This window comes from Vicia villosa, linkage group LG7 (genome assembly GCF_029867415.1).
Source record: "Vicia villosa cultivar HV-30 ecotype Madison, WI linkage group LG7, Vvil1.0, whole genome shotgun sequence".
Taxonomy (NCBI): Eukaryota; Viridiplantae; Streptophyta; class Magnoliopsida; order Fabales; family Fabaceae; genus Vicia; species Vicia villosa.
This window is the reverse complement of record NC_081186.1, coordinates 58,080,140-58,093,460: the sequence shown is the minus strand read 5'-3', so window position 1 is coordinate 58,093,460 and position 13,321 is coordinate 58,080,140.

Genomic DNA, 13,321 nt, shown 5'->3' with positions numbered 1-13,321 from the left:
TGGGAAAACTACATTGACTCTTAATGTCAAGTGTTGGCTTCTTATTTGGTTAGACCGTTTCTTTCCTTAGCTTTTATTTTATGCACTAGGTTAGCCTCTTCATCTCCTCCTACTTCTTAGATTTTCAAAATCTTCTCACTTTTTCCAAAATATTCTTATGTTTGCAAACCTTTTCAAAACTTTTTCTCAAAAAATATCTTTCGCCCTTAGTGGCTTTTCTTCAAAAGTTTAGACGCCGTTAATTGTCGAAACGAGTGGTTATACCCCACGATTTTGAAATTGATTGATAATAACGAGATCTTTTCCGCGTGAGAGAGCTAGTGGCATATTCGTTGATTTTATCCGAGTTGGAGCCCTTCTTTCATTTGCGATGCAAAGAATTTGTTTGTTCTCATGCTCAAGATCAATGGCTGAGTATTTCTCTCCGACGACAACAAAGTGTTTATTTGTTTTAAAACCGTTTTCCCCAAAAGCGGAACTACATTAGCTCTGACTTCTCCATTGCACCGAGGAGGTATGTAGGCCCAAAGCTTAACGCTTTGCCGAGCTTATTTTAAAAATAAAACAAACTCTTTTTTAGCACACACACGACACAGATTTTCAAAAAGGTTCCTGTGGAGTACCACAGATATGAGGGGTGCTTAAAACCTTCCCCTCATATAATCAACACCCGTACCCAAGATCTCTTCTTTTTGTTTTAAAAACAAACTTTGGGTTTTACGTTCTTTTCCCTTTTCCTTTGAAAAAATAAAGCGCGGTGGCGATTTCACTGAAATATTGATTCGAGTCAATCCCATGGCTTCGATGTCAGATTTTCCCCGCTACACTATCTTATTAGTTGTGATGATTAATCCTTTTTCTAAACTTCAAATTTGTTATTCTTTTTAATCGAATTAATCGATTGCGAGGGGTAACAATGCAAATCAATTCATAATTATTAAAAATACCAGAATTCGTTATCAGTAATAATCAAATCGATTGATTAAAATTGGTAACGATACAACTTCAAATCTGTTAACTATGGCGATTGAATCTATTGATCGTTGCGGTTAATAGTGCTAAATCAAATCAGGGTTGTACGCCCAAACTTCAAAACACTTTCCAAACATCTTTCAAACTGCAATTTCAAAATACGGATTTTTATCCTCATTCAATACAACTTCAAACACACATTCTAATTCTAAGGCGTACACCCCTGTCCCCGAACTACGTAGACTCTGATCCTCCCTAAAGAGGTACGTAGGCACTTGGCAACAAGGCGAGTCCCCTTCCTTCTAAATCTCATTTTTCCCGATTTATTTCCCTTAATTATTTAACCCTCGAAAGCATAAACCTTACCTTAATACTCTTAGCCATAAAATTGTTGACCTTAGATTCAAAGCCATAGGAAAGGGTTGAGGGTGCCTAACACCTTCCCTCAACCTGAATATAGTATCTTACCCTGATCTCTATACTGCGTAGGGTTTCCTATTCGCCCTTCAGAATAGGTGGCGACTCTAAAAGCTAAATTTTTAGGGCAGGTTGCTACACCAGGGATTTTAATTAGTTGCTTCGAACCTTGTACTCCCTTTTGTGCTGCGTACTTATTTTGTTTCGTAATCAAATTTCTCCAAGAATATATATATGTGCAACTTTATCTTTCAATCTCCCCTCATATTTTATTTTGCAGTTGTCATAAGTAATGCCCTAGCAATTCTCTAAAACTTGCCAAAATATACTTTTTCACTGTCACAGTAATTTTAATAAATGTAACCACGTGACATGATTACCCTTCGCAGCCCTTTGAGCCTAGACTTGACGTTTCTACTACCCTTAGCCGTAACCATCATTGAAAGATGACGTCACCTTTTTCAAAACGTCTATTTGAGACGTGCGTGCATCAGTTCTCATCATGATTACACTTCAACTTCCAAGGGTGGGAAACGGCAGAAGCCATAACTTCTCTTTGGAATACCAAACGCAGTCCAATCAAACATTAAAAATGAACCGTTCCTTTACTGCCAACTTATTCTATATAAAGGGTTGGCATTCCACTTCTTCCTTCACACTTTCTTCAAACTCTTGCCCAAAATTTCGTTTCTTCTTGCATTCTCTCAAATACAGAGTTAGATAAAACCTTTTCCAACCTTTCTTCCCCAAATGGCACTACCCCTAACTCATGCTAACATCAGGGCTTGCATCAAGAAAGAATTCAAACTCTCTGAAGAAGAACTTGATGAAAACTTTATAAGTATCAGTGCCCTCTTTGCTAACCAAGAGCTTGAGTTTTACCATGAAATCCTGGAGGGATCTGTTTATCCCAATATGTAAGCGGACTTTTGGATGTTTGCGTCTCTGCGCATAGATCCGGAAGGCAGAACCACTATCGTCTCTGAGGTTCGAAGGGCCCATATTACTATCACTCCCTCCACCATCTCCAACCTGCTGAGATGCAATAACTCTGGAGAGACTTTTGATGACAATACCTTCAACATGACCATCCATCTTATGTTGAGGACTCTTATAGACAATGATCCTTTCAGCGCCAAGGTCATTAGGGTTTGGCACCAACTCCTCGTGGGCAAATTTCGTCCACGAAACCATGATCAAAATAGCATCATGGTGGAATATTTGGAGTTTATACTCTGTGCCCTCCGTGGGAAGAAAATTAACTTTCCTCTGATGATCTTCAAAAGACTTGTTGAAGCAGTTTCTATGGCTGCCGCTCGGCAAGGTGTAGTAACATGTCTTCCATATGGAAGATTCTTGTCCTACATGTTCCTTAAAAAGGGGATAGTTAGAAGGATGCGTAGATCTGGATCCTTGGACATGTTCGAGGCGGAAAGCTTGCCCCTGCTGTCTCTAGAGGGTTTAGATCAAAGGATCAACTAGGAGGTGGGTTGTTTTAGGCTTCATGTTTTGAATTTTGTAATCCTCAATGTTCTTGGGAACCACCTTCTCTGTAACGAATGTACTCCTTTAATATTAATGAAAAATATTTTGACGTTTCTTTGTCTTCTTACTGTATTTACCATGCATGTTTGTTTGAACATACAACCATTTTGGTGTTAGTTCAACCATTTTGGCCTACGTAATATACTTTGAATATCTACGTTTTTGCAAGAATCTTTACTTCATGCATGCTTGGTTTGTATCTTTTCAGATACTTTCCATTTACCCTTAAAATTCTACGATCTTCTGCCAATTCTTCTATCTCATAAGCGTTATTTGAGAACACTTTCAAGATTCGAAAAGGGCCTTCCCAATGTGGGGACCATTTACCTAACGCCTGATTCTTTCGATCTATAGGTAAAATAGCTTTCCAAACTAAGTCATTACTGATAAACGTTTTACCTTTCACCTTTTTATTGTATGCTCTGGACACTCTTTCTTTTTGTCTTTTTATCATCTCTAATGCTCGAAGTCTGTCTTCGTCCAAATCTACTAATTCATTCATCATCAATTCCCAATAAGTGTTTGGAGGAATTTCTGCTTGCCTCTGGATCCTGACTGATTGCAGGTATTGTAGCGGGGAAAATCTGATATCGAAGCCATGGGATTGACTTGAATCAATATTCCGTTTGAAATCGCCACCGCGCTTTATTTTTTCAAAGGAAAAGGGAAAAGAACGTAAAACCCAAAGTTTTGTTTTTAAAACAAGAAAGAGATCTCAGGTACGGGTGTTGATTATATGAGGGGAAGGTTTAAAGCACCCCTCATATCCGTGGTACTCCACGGGAACCTTTTTGAAAATCTGTGTGTGTGTGCTAAAAAAGGGTTTGTTTTATTTTTAAAATAAGCTCGGCAAAGCGTTAAGCTTTGGGCCTACATACCTCCTCGGTGCAATGGAGAAGTCAGAGCTAATGTAGTTCCGCTTTTTGGGAAAACATTTTTAAAAACGAATAAACACTTTATCGTCGTCGGAGAGAAATACTCAGCCATTGATCTTGAGCATGAGAACAAACGAGTTCTTTGCATCGCAAATGAAAGAAGGGCTCCAACTCGGATAAAGATCTCATTATATCAATCAATTTCAACATCGTGGGGTATGACCACTCGTTTCGACAATTAACGGTGTCTAAACTTTTGAAGAAAAGCCACTAAGGGCAAAAGATATTTTTTAAGGAAAAGTTTTGAAAAGGTTTGCAAACATAAGAAGGTTTTTTGAAAAAGGGAGAAGATTTTGAAAATTTAAGAATGGGAGGAGATGAAGAGGCTATCCTATTGCGTAAAATAAAAGCTAAGGAAAAGAACGGTCTAACCGAAATAAGAAGCCAACACTTGACATTAAGAGTCAAGGTAGATTTCCCATCCTTTGGAATTATCAATACCAACACATTAACACTTGGGGGATCCAGATGAACTTATTGTCTTAGCACCACTTTTCATTAAGCACATTAAGATTCTGACGAAAATCGGGCAGAGTAACGGCTGTTTTCGGGTAAAATCCTTAGCTCAATGCCTTGGAATTAACCATCAAGGGCTTTCAAGGAAATACCTGCACATACAAACAGACAACAATCCAATGCCAGACAGACAGAATAACAGCAGAGTAATAACAGAATAAGAGTCCAGAGGCACTAGGTCCATAAGTCCGAATCTCCCAAAATGCTAGGGATAGTAACCAATAGTCCAAAGAGAACCTTATGTGTTTTTTAGGTTTTGGTTGTTTATTAGTGTTTTAGCATAAAAGTAAAGTATGGCCCAAGTGGACAAAAGGAAAATAGCGGAAGCATAAACATATGTCCAAGTGGACAAAGAGAAAATAGCGGAATTATAAACGTCCAAATGGACAAAGAGAAAATGGCGGAATGTAAATATGATGAAATGATAAAATAAAGCGATAAAGCGAGAAATATAAAGAGCGGTATAATAAATGGCGGAAATTAAAGTTAGTTGTTAGATGTTAAAGATAACCATCTTGAAACTTGTCAAGTATGTTATCAAAGTTAGTAATGAAGATCGATGGTGAGTGAATGATGTACTCGGATTTAAGGTCAATGGAAACTTATCAGAAGCTTGATAAAATCATAGCGACTACACGATAAATTTCCATAAGTCATAAATCAACCGCATACAATTCTCTTCCATATTTGATCTTTTATCGAGTCGGGACAAATGTAGGAGAACTCTCCATGTATCAAGATTATCAATCAAAAGAAATAAGAAGGAGAAGAAGAAATGATCTAGCCTTTATCAAGAATCCATAGAATTTTCAAGATATCAAGACTTTCATCGATCAAGAGAAAATAAGATGAAAAAAAGATAAGAATGAAAACAAATTGATCTAGTCTTTATCAAGAATCCATAGAATTCTCAAGATATTAAGACTTTCATCGATCAAAAGGAAATAAGATGAAAAGATAAGAATGAAAACAAATTGATCTAGTCTTCATCAAGAATCCATAGAATTCTCAAGATATTAAGACTTTCATCGATCAAAAGAAAAATAAGATGAAAATAAGAATGAAAACACAAAAGATAATCAACTCACACTATCATTAATATCATTCATCCATTTTGGTGGATTAGGTCATTTCAAACCTATCAACACCCTAGATCCAATGATATTAATGAAGTGTAGGAAGAAGGAAGCCAAAACAAGCACAAAAAAGGCAAAAAAACCACATTCTGCCTGCTGGAAATCGATTTCATGCAGGGGGAAATCGATTTCCATAGTGCAGTTTTCAAAAAAAACAAGTTACGTTCAGCAGGAAATCGATTTCAGCCTTAAGGAAATCGATTTCCTCAGTATAAATTTCAGCAAAAACAACATTTAAAGGCATGAAACTTGATTTGAACAAATATACAAACACCTTATGATCACACATCAACTTGAGCACGAAATTTCCATCACAAAACCAGCAAATATCATCAATATAGCATCAAAGATGCATTGAACACAAGCAATAAAGATCTACATCATGGATCTAGTAAATTACCACTTCTTGAACAAAGATTTTGGAGTAGCTTCAAGAGCAAGCACAAGGTGTGTAGATCCTTCAAATTTGGAGATGATCAAACAAAGAAAGGAGTGAAATGTAGGAGGCTTAGTTCAAAATTAGCAAGATTCAATGTGAATCTCACTAATCTTATGAAAATGAACTTTGGGTGAGGGTTTTGGAAAGGGTGAGAAATGAATTTGCAAGCAATTTTTTGGCTCTCCAAGCTTGAGAAATGAGAGAGTAGTGGGCTCTATTTATAGGATGAGAGCAAGAGTAGTGGTAGTTTGGTCTTTTTGCATTTGGTAATTAGCTTGTGTTTAATTGGTGATTAAAGTGGCAATTAAATGGTAAAAAGTGGTAAAATGGGGTTTAAGTGGGTTTAATGAAGAGAATTATTTTGATGAGGTGGAAAATTGGTACAATGATCAAATAAAAAGGTGCCAAAATGATGTCAAGCTTCCTTCCTTATATTTTTTGAATTTCGCCTTAAGGAAATCGATTTCCCCAGGAGTGAAATCGATTTCACTCTATTCCAGAAGAGAATTTGGCGCAAAATACACTAGGGAAATCGATTTACCCAGGAGGGAAATCGATTTCATGCTGTCCAGAATGTGATTTTGTTGAAGATTGCTGCAGGGAAATCGATTTACCCAGTAGGGAAATCGATTTCATCAGTCAAAAATTTGAAAAATGCCTTGTTTATTGCATGTCTTGGCTTGGTACCTACAAAACAAAAGCCTACAAAGAAACAAAGCAATGTTTTTGGTATTTGGGTTAGTATAATATGCATACAAGATAAACAATCATTGGTGCTTGATGGTCCCTCTTATTGATGAGGTGAGTGCAACACCATAAACAAAACTTCCAAGTGAAGCTCTTGATTAGTGATTGGGATATGAATGATATAGGATCTTAGGGTCAAAAATTGGGGTATGACAGGTATATTTCGACTGGAAGCACTGCATCGTGTCCAAACGTCAATTGGAAAGGTGTTGTGTTTGTAGCTTCTTTTGGCGATGTTCGACAAGCCCAAAGCGCTTGGTCCAAAGTTTTATGCCAATTCTTGGGTTTTTTTCCTACATGTTTCTTTATAAGACCAATTATTATCTTATTTGCTGCTTTGACTTGTCCATTTGCCTGAGCATAGTAAGATGTAGAGGTAAACAACTTGAACCCCATATCTTTGGCGAAATCTTGCATCTTTCGCCCAGTGAACACTGATCCTTAGTCTGTGGTTATATTTTATGGGATTCCGAACCTGTATATGATGTGTTTCTGAATAAACTCGATCACAGCCTCCTGATCCACATTCGCAAGTGGTATCGCTTCGACCCATTTCGTGAAGTAGTTTATTCCTACCAAAATATATCTTTGACCTCTAGAAGACTTGGGGTGAATTTCTCCAATTAAATCTAATGCCCAACCTCTAAAAGGCCATGGTTTTATTATTGAACTTAACTCGTTTGCAGAAGCATGTTGAATACCTGCCTGTTCTTGACATTCCTGACATCCCTTTGCAAATTCTATGCAATCTTTCAACATGGAAGGCCAATACATTCCGTATCGAAACAAAAGCCATTTCATTTTGTGCCCCGCTTGGTGCGCACCACATGCTCCGCTATGTACATTTGAGAGAGCCAAATATGCTTCTGCTTCGCCCAGACACTTTAATAAAACTCCTTCGGGAGTTTTCTTAAACAATTCATTTCCCATTAAAAAGTATGATAAGGCTCGATATTTTACCTTTCTATCCGTGTCTGTCGAAGGATCTTTTAAATAGTTCACAATTGGACTTCTCCAATCTGTGTCTGCTAAAGAGTCTATATTCAAAACTTCAAACTGTTGTTTGTTGGCAAAACCTACTTGTGAGTTCTCCAAGTCACTTGGAGAGAGCCTTGTAGCCATTGCCTTGCCTCTTACTTCGATCAGCTCTTCTAGTTTTTCTTTTGATACCCTGTATCCTGAAGCTAACTGTGCCAGATCATTCGCTTCTTGATTTTTCACCCTTGAAACGTGATTTAAATCCACGTACTCGAATTTTTTGAGCAGCCTATTTTCTATGACAAAATACATGATCAAATTTTCTTTGATACACTTGTATTCTTTCGTCAACTGCTTAATCACTAGTTTAGAGTATCCTTTAATTTCGACTCTAGTTGCCCCCAATTCTAACAAAGCTTTAAGTCCAGCAATCAGTGCTTCGTATTCAGCTTCGTTGTTGGAGCATAAGGGACCTTCAATTTTGTACTTGAGCTTTGTTGGAATTCCATCAGCAGAAATTATTAGTACTCCAACGCCAGTTCCTTCTTTGTGGGTTGAACCATCGAAGTATAGCTTCCAAGGCTTCAATTCTACGTATTGTTGAGGGTTTTCAACCACTGTATGGTCAACAATGAAATCTGATACGATCTGACCTTTCATTGCTTTAAGGGGTTGAAATATCAAAGAGTACTCAGTAAGGGCCAACGCCCATTTGCCAATTCGACTATGCAATATAGGCTTTGATAGCATGTGTTTAATCACATCACAATGAGACGAAACATAAACATCAACTAGCTTTATATAATACTTTAGTTTGATACAAGATAAATATAGACAAAGGCAGAGTTTTTCTATTGCACTATACCTAGTCTCTGCATCATTGAGTACTCTACTTAAGTAATAAATGGCTCTTTCGATGCCATTATCATCTTCTTGAGCTAACATGCTACCTATTGTATTATCTGACGCTGAAATATACAGGCGCATGTGTTTCTTCCCATTTGGGGGAGATAAAATTGGTGGATGCATCAAGTATTGCTTTATCTTCTCGAAAGCTTCTTGATGTTCGGCACGCCATTCGAACTTTCCTTGCTTTAGTCGAAGTAAAGGAGAGAAAGCTTGCGGGCGTCCACTCAAGTTAGAGATGAATCTTCTCAAGAAGTTTATCTTTCCCAGTAAAGACTGTAATTCTTTCTTCGTGGATGGTGGCTTTGTTTCCATAATAGCCTTTGTTTTATTTTGATTAATTTCTATTCCCTTTTTATGGACAACGAAGCCCAGGAAATCTCCAGCCTGCACAAAGAAAGCACATTTAAGGGGGTTCATCTTTAAGCCACGTTTTCTCATTCTCTCAAATGATTGGCTCAGATGGTCCAGATGACTGTCATATGAAACAGATTTCACCACAATGTCATCTATGTACACTTGCATGAAAGTTCCTATAAAATCATGGAATATAGAATTCATTGCTCTTTGATAAGTAGCCCCAACATTTTTTAGACCAAAAGGCATTACAACCCATTCATAGGTGCCTATGGCCCCTGGGCAACGAAAAGCTGTTTTAGACACATCTTCTTCTGCAATGAAGATTTGGTTATACCCAGAATATCCATCCAACATACTTAGATATTCGAAGCCCGCAGTTGAATCTACTAACATTTCTGCCACAGGCATGGGATATTCATCCTTAGGCGTTGCTGCATTAAGATCACGAAAATCTATGCATACTCTTAATGAACCGTTCTTTTTAATAACCGGCACAATATTAGCAATCCATTCGACATACCTAGTAGTTCTGATGAACTTGCATCGTAGAAGTCTTTCGACCTCTGCTTTGATCTTCGAATGAATTTCTGGTGCGAACCTTCTAGGAGTTTGCTTGATGGGCTTTTTTCCTTCCTTTATGGGCAACTTTAATTCGACCAAATCTCGCCCTAGACCAGGCATCTCGTCGTAATCCCATGCGAAGCATTCTTTGTTCTCCTTCAACAACGCGATGAATTTTGCCTTCAAGGTTGGCTCTAGTTTTGCACTGATGTATGTTACCCTCCTCTGATCTCCATCTCCGAGATTTACTTCTTCGAGTGGGTCTTGGGCTAACATTTTAATATTCGCCCCCATTGGGTCTTTCTCGAATCCCAAAGGCTCTTCGTCGTAGATTGCATCCAGCCTTTGACTCATCTCCTCTCCTGAGATTTCTTTGGCTTGAACTGGATCTTCGAGGAACTGGGGGGTAGGATGCATTCCAGAATCCCTCGTTTCTCCCTCTCTTTGAACCGTACTGACTGTCATGTGTGATAACTCGGCTTCGAGAGACGTGTTTCTTTTGTTCTCGGCTATGTAAGCCGAAATCTTTTCGAAAAAAGATGCTTCAGACATGACCAACGTCGTCATCCCAGCCTGTTGGCCGTATTGTTGGTGAATGCTCCAATGGTGAGGTATCTTCTGGACCTTCCATTATCTCTCTATTCCATTGGAATCCATTAGGATGTAAAGACAAATAATATAAGGCATTTCTGTTTGGAGTGTATATATCTTCAGCAGCATGGCACGGTCCTATGTTCGCCAAATTCTTGTCGAAACTAGTTTTATTGACCTGATTGACTTCAGCCAAGTAGTAACTTTGATCTCCTTCGATGTTCTCTACTATGCCATCTTCTCTCCAAATGGTTAGTCTTTGATGCATTGTCGAAGGCACAGCCGCCACTCCATGGATCCACTCTCTTCCAAGCAAAAGATTGTAATTAGCCTTTGCTGGTATCACCATGAACATCATTGGTTTGGTGACGGAACCCACAGTTAAATTCACTTGAATTACTCCTAAAGTTTGCCCTATTTTGCCTTCATAGTTGGACATAACCATGTTATGTGGTCTTATATCAGTATCGAACATACCAATTCTCTTCAACATGTATTGGGGCATTAGGTTCACTGCTGCTCCCCCATCTACTAAGACTTTGTTAATGCCAACATTCTCAATCTTGGCTCTTATGTAGAGTGGTTTCAAATGATTCCTCATACCTCATCAGGCCTTTCGAAGAAAGCGTTCTGCTCTTCGACTACCCTAGTGTTCAGCACATAATAACACACAGGTCTGTGTCTTGCCATCTCTTCCTCATCAGCTTCCTCACATTCCTCAACTTCTGTTTCTTAGTTAAACTCATGAGTGAGTACTGACACAACATTACAGTTTAGGTTTATCGATGATACTCCGTTTGAGTCGAAATTATTTGTCATCCTATCGTCTTCCTTCCAAGGGCTGGAATGCATTTTTCTTCTTCTTTCTCATTTTCAGAATTGAACAGCTTACGCTCCACTGGAGGTTTATTTATCCTTGCCCCCTGCATTGGGATTTGATTGCTACTTGATTCTCCAGTCTCCCTTGGTTTGTATTCCCTTTGGGCTTTCTTCATCCTCTGGTGCCTTCTCCATTGTGATCTGGACATAGGATTTTTGCCTTTGTAGTTCTCCAACCTGTACATCTCTCGATTGGAAGTCTGGAATTGCTTCCTATATGCCATTGCAGTTCTTCCTCCTTGGTCCCAACTTCGCCATTTGTTGGTTCTGGCACCAGCTTGCATCCATCTATCCTTGGGTATGTCGGCAGGAACTTTGAATGTGACCCTTCGAGCTCTAGGGTGTGGGCTGTCAGGCCTCCTTGATGGGGTCCTGATATCGAACCCATACAAGTTGGGACGAAGTCCTTGAGTTTCCCGACCCATGTAGAGATACACCCTTTCGAATGATCTTGCTAGAAATTCATCATAAACTGCTCCACACCTAGGGCACAATGCAATCTCAGAGTTATCGTTGTGACATCTGACCAAGAAACCCACCAAGCTTTCTTCAGTCCTTGGGTACACCTTGAGCAATAAGTTTCCTCCTCTCCACGGCTGCTCCATTCTTTCTCGCAGGGCCCTCTCGAAATTGGCTTGAACCCTTCGATTCAACATAACTGAACATCTTGGGCACATCAGCATTTTTACACCATTTTTCACATGACAATCCCAGAGATAATCCTTCAGACTGTTCCCTCTTGGTGGGATTTCAATATTTCCTTTCTCCCTTATCAGCCATTTTTCTAGTTCTTCTATTTCAGATAAAGGCCGTCTAACATTGACCATGTTAACAACTGCCGGAGGAGCCTCGGAAATTCGTATCTACTGAAGCTTCACTGTGAGGTCTTCAGTGGCCTCACTTGTTTTTCCTTTCAGATCTTCAGTCATCTCAGCATCAAAGGATTCTTCAACATCAGTATTGAAGATCGAATTGGCATTTAGGCTTTTAGTAGCCTGCTTTCCACCTGAATTTATCTCCGATTCAGCAGCATCAATTTCAGATACTTCCACCATGTTGACGTCAAGTGGTTCACACAAGTTAGTGTCAGCCACACTCAAAGGATCTGTGTCAACCTTCATATGGTTCTTGGTTTTGTCAGCAAATTTCAGACGTCTATCCTTGATAGCATTCTGAATTAAATCCCTGAAAAGAAAACATTGTGAAGTTTTATGGCCTAAAAAACCGTGATATTTGCAAAAACCTCGCTTCTTCCGTTGTTCTAACGGAGGAACTTTTGAATTGGGAGGTACTATCATATGGCCATCTTTTACTAATAAATCAAATATTTCGTCACATTTAGTGACATCAAATGTATAAGTTTTCTTAGGAAATCTATCGCTTTTATCATTCTCTACTGGATTTTTTCCATTAGAAGGGGTGAGCAATTTGCAAGAATAAGGTGGCGCCTCTTTTAACTCAGCAAGATCTATTTCGATCTCTTCCATACTGTATGAATCTTCGAAAGGTTCACCATCAACGTCGTCTGCTTCGACGTATGCTACACTCTCCTTCTTATAACTTTTACTTGCTCTGGCCTTTTCTGCTTTTAATCGTTCGACTTGTCGAACCCTGTCTGCCGATTGGGCCATATCTCTTAGGTATTGAGTATCCAGTTTCTTTCGAATTGAATAATCTAGGCCACCTGCAGCCATTTCAACTAATTCGTGCTCTGGGACAGTCGTGAAGCATCTTGATTTCAACAAACGGAACCTGTTTAAGTAATCATCTATAGATTACGTGAACTTCCTCTTGATGCTAGCCAATTCTTTCAGACTTATCTTGGTTTGACCCATGTAAAATTGTTCATGGAATAATCTCTCCAAGTGTGCCCATGCATCTATGGAATTTGGGGGCAACGTGGTGAACCAGACAAAAGCATTCTTTGTTAGCGAACTAGGGAAGTATTTAATCCTTAAGTCTTCGTTCCCTGCTAGATCCCCTGCTTCCGTCAGATATCTGGCTATGTGCTCAACGGTAGACTCATTGGTGTCCCCTGAAAATTTAGTAAATTTTGGTACTTTGGTACCCCTTGGCAATTCCGTTTGCATGATATATTCTGCTATTGGGGATGTATAATTTGGGCGTCGAAGCCCGGTATTAAGGCCATTGTTAGCCATTATTCTCTCTATCATGGCAGTGAGATTGTTCTCTGTTGCCAAATTGTCTCTCCTAACCCTATGGACCACTTCGTCAGGATGTTCGTTTCTTCTTACTACCACCAGATTAGGCTGTTGCTGGGCAACTGCTTGTTGGCCAACATTAGTCGTTTGCCTTCGAGTTTCTAAGTCTATCACTTG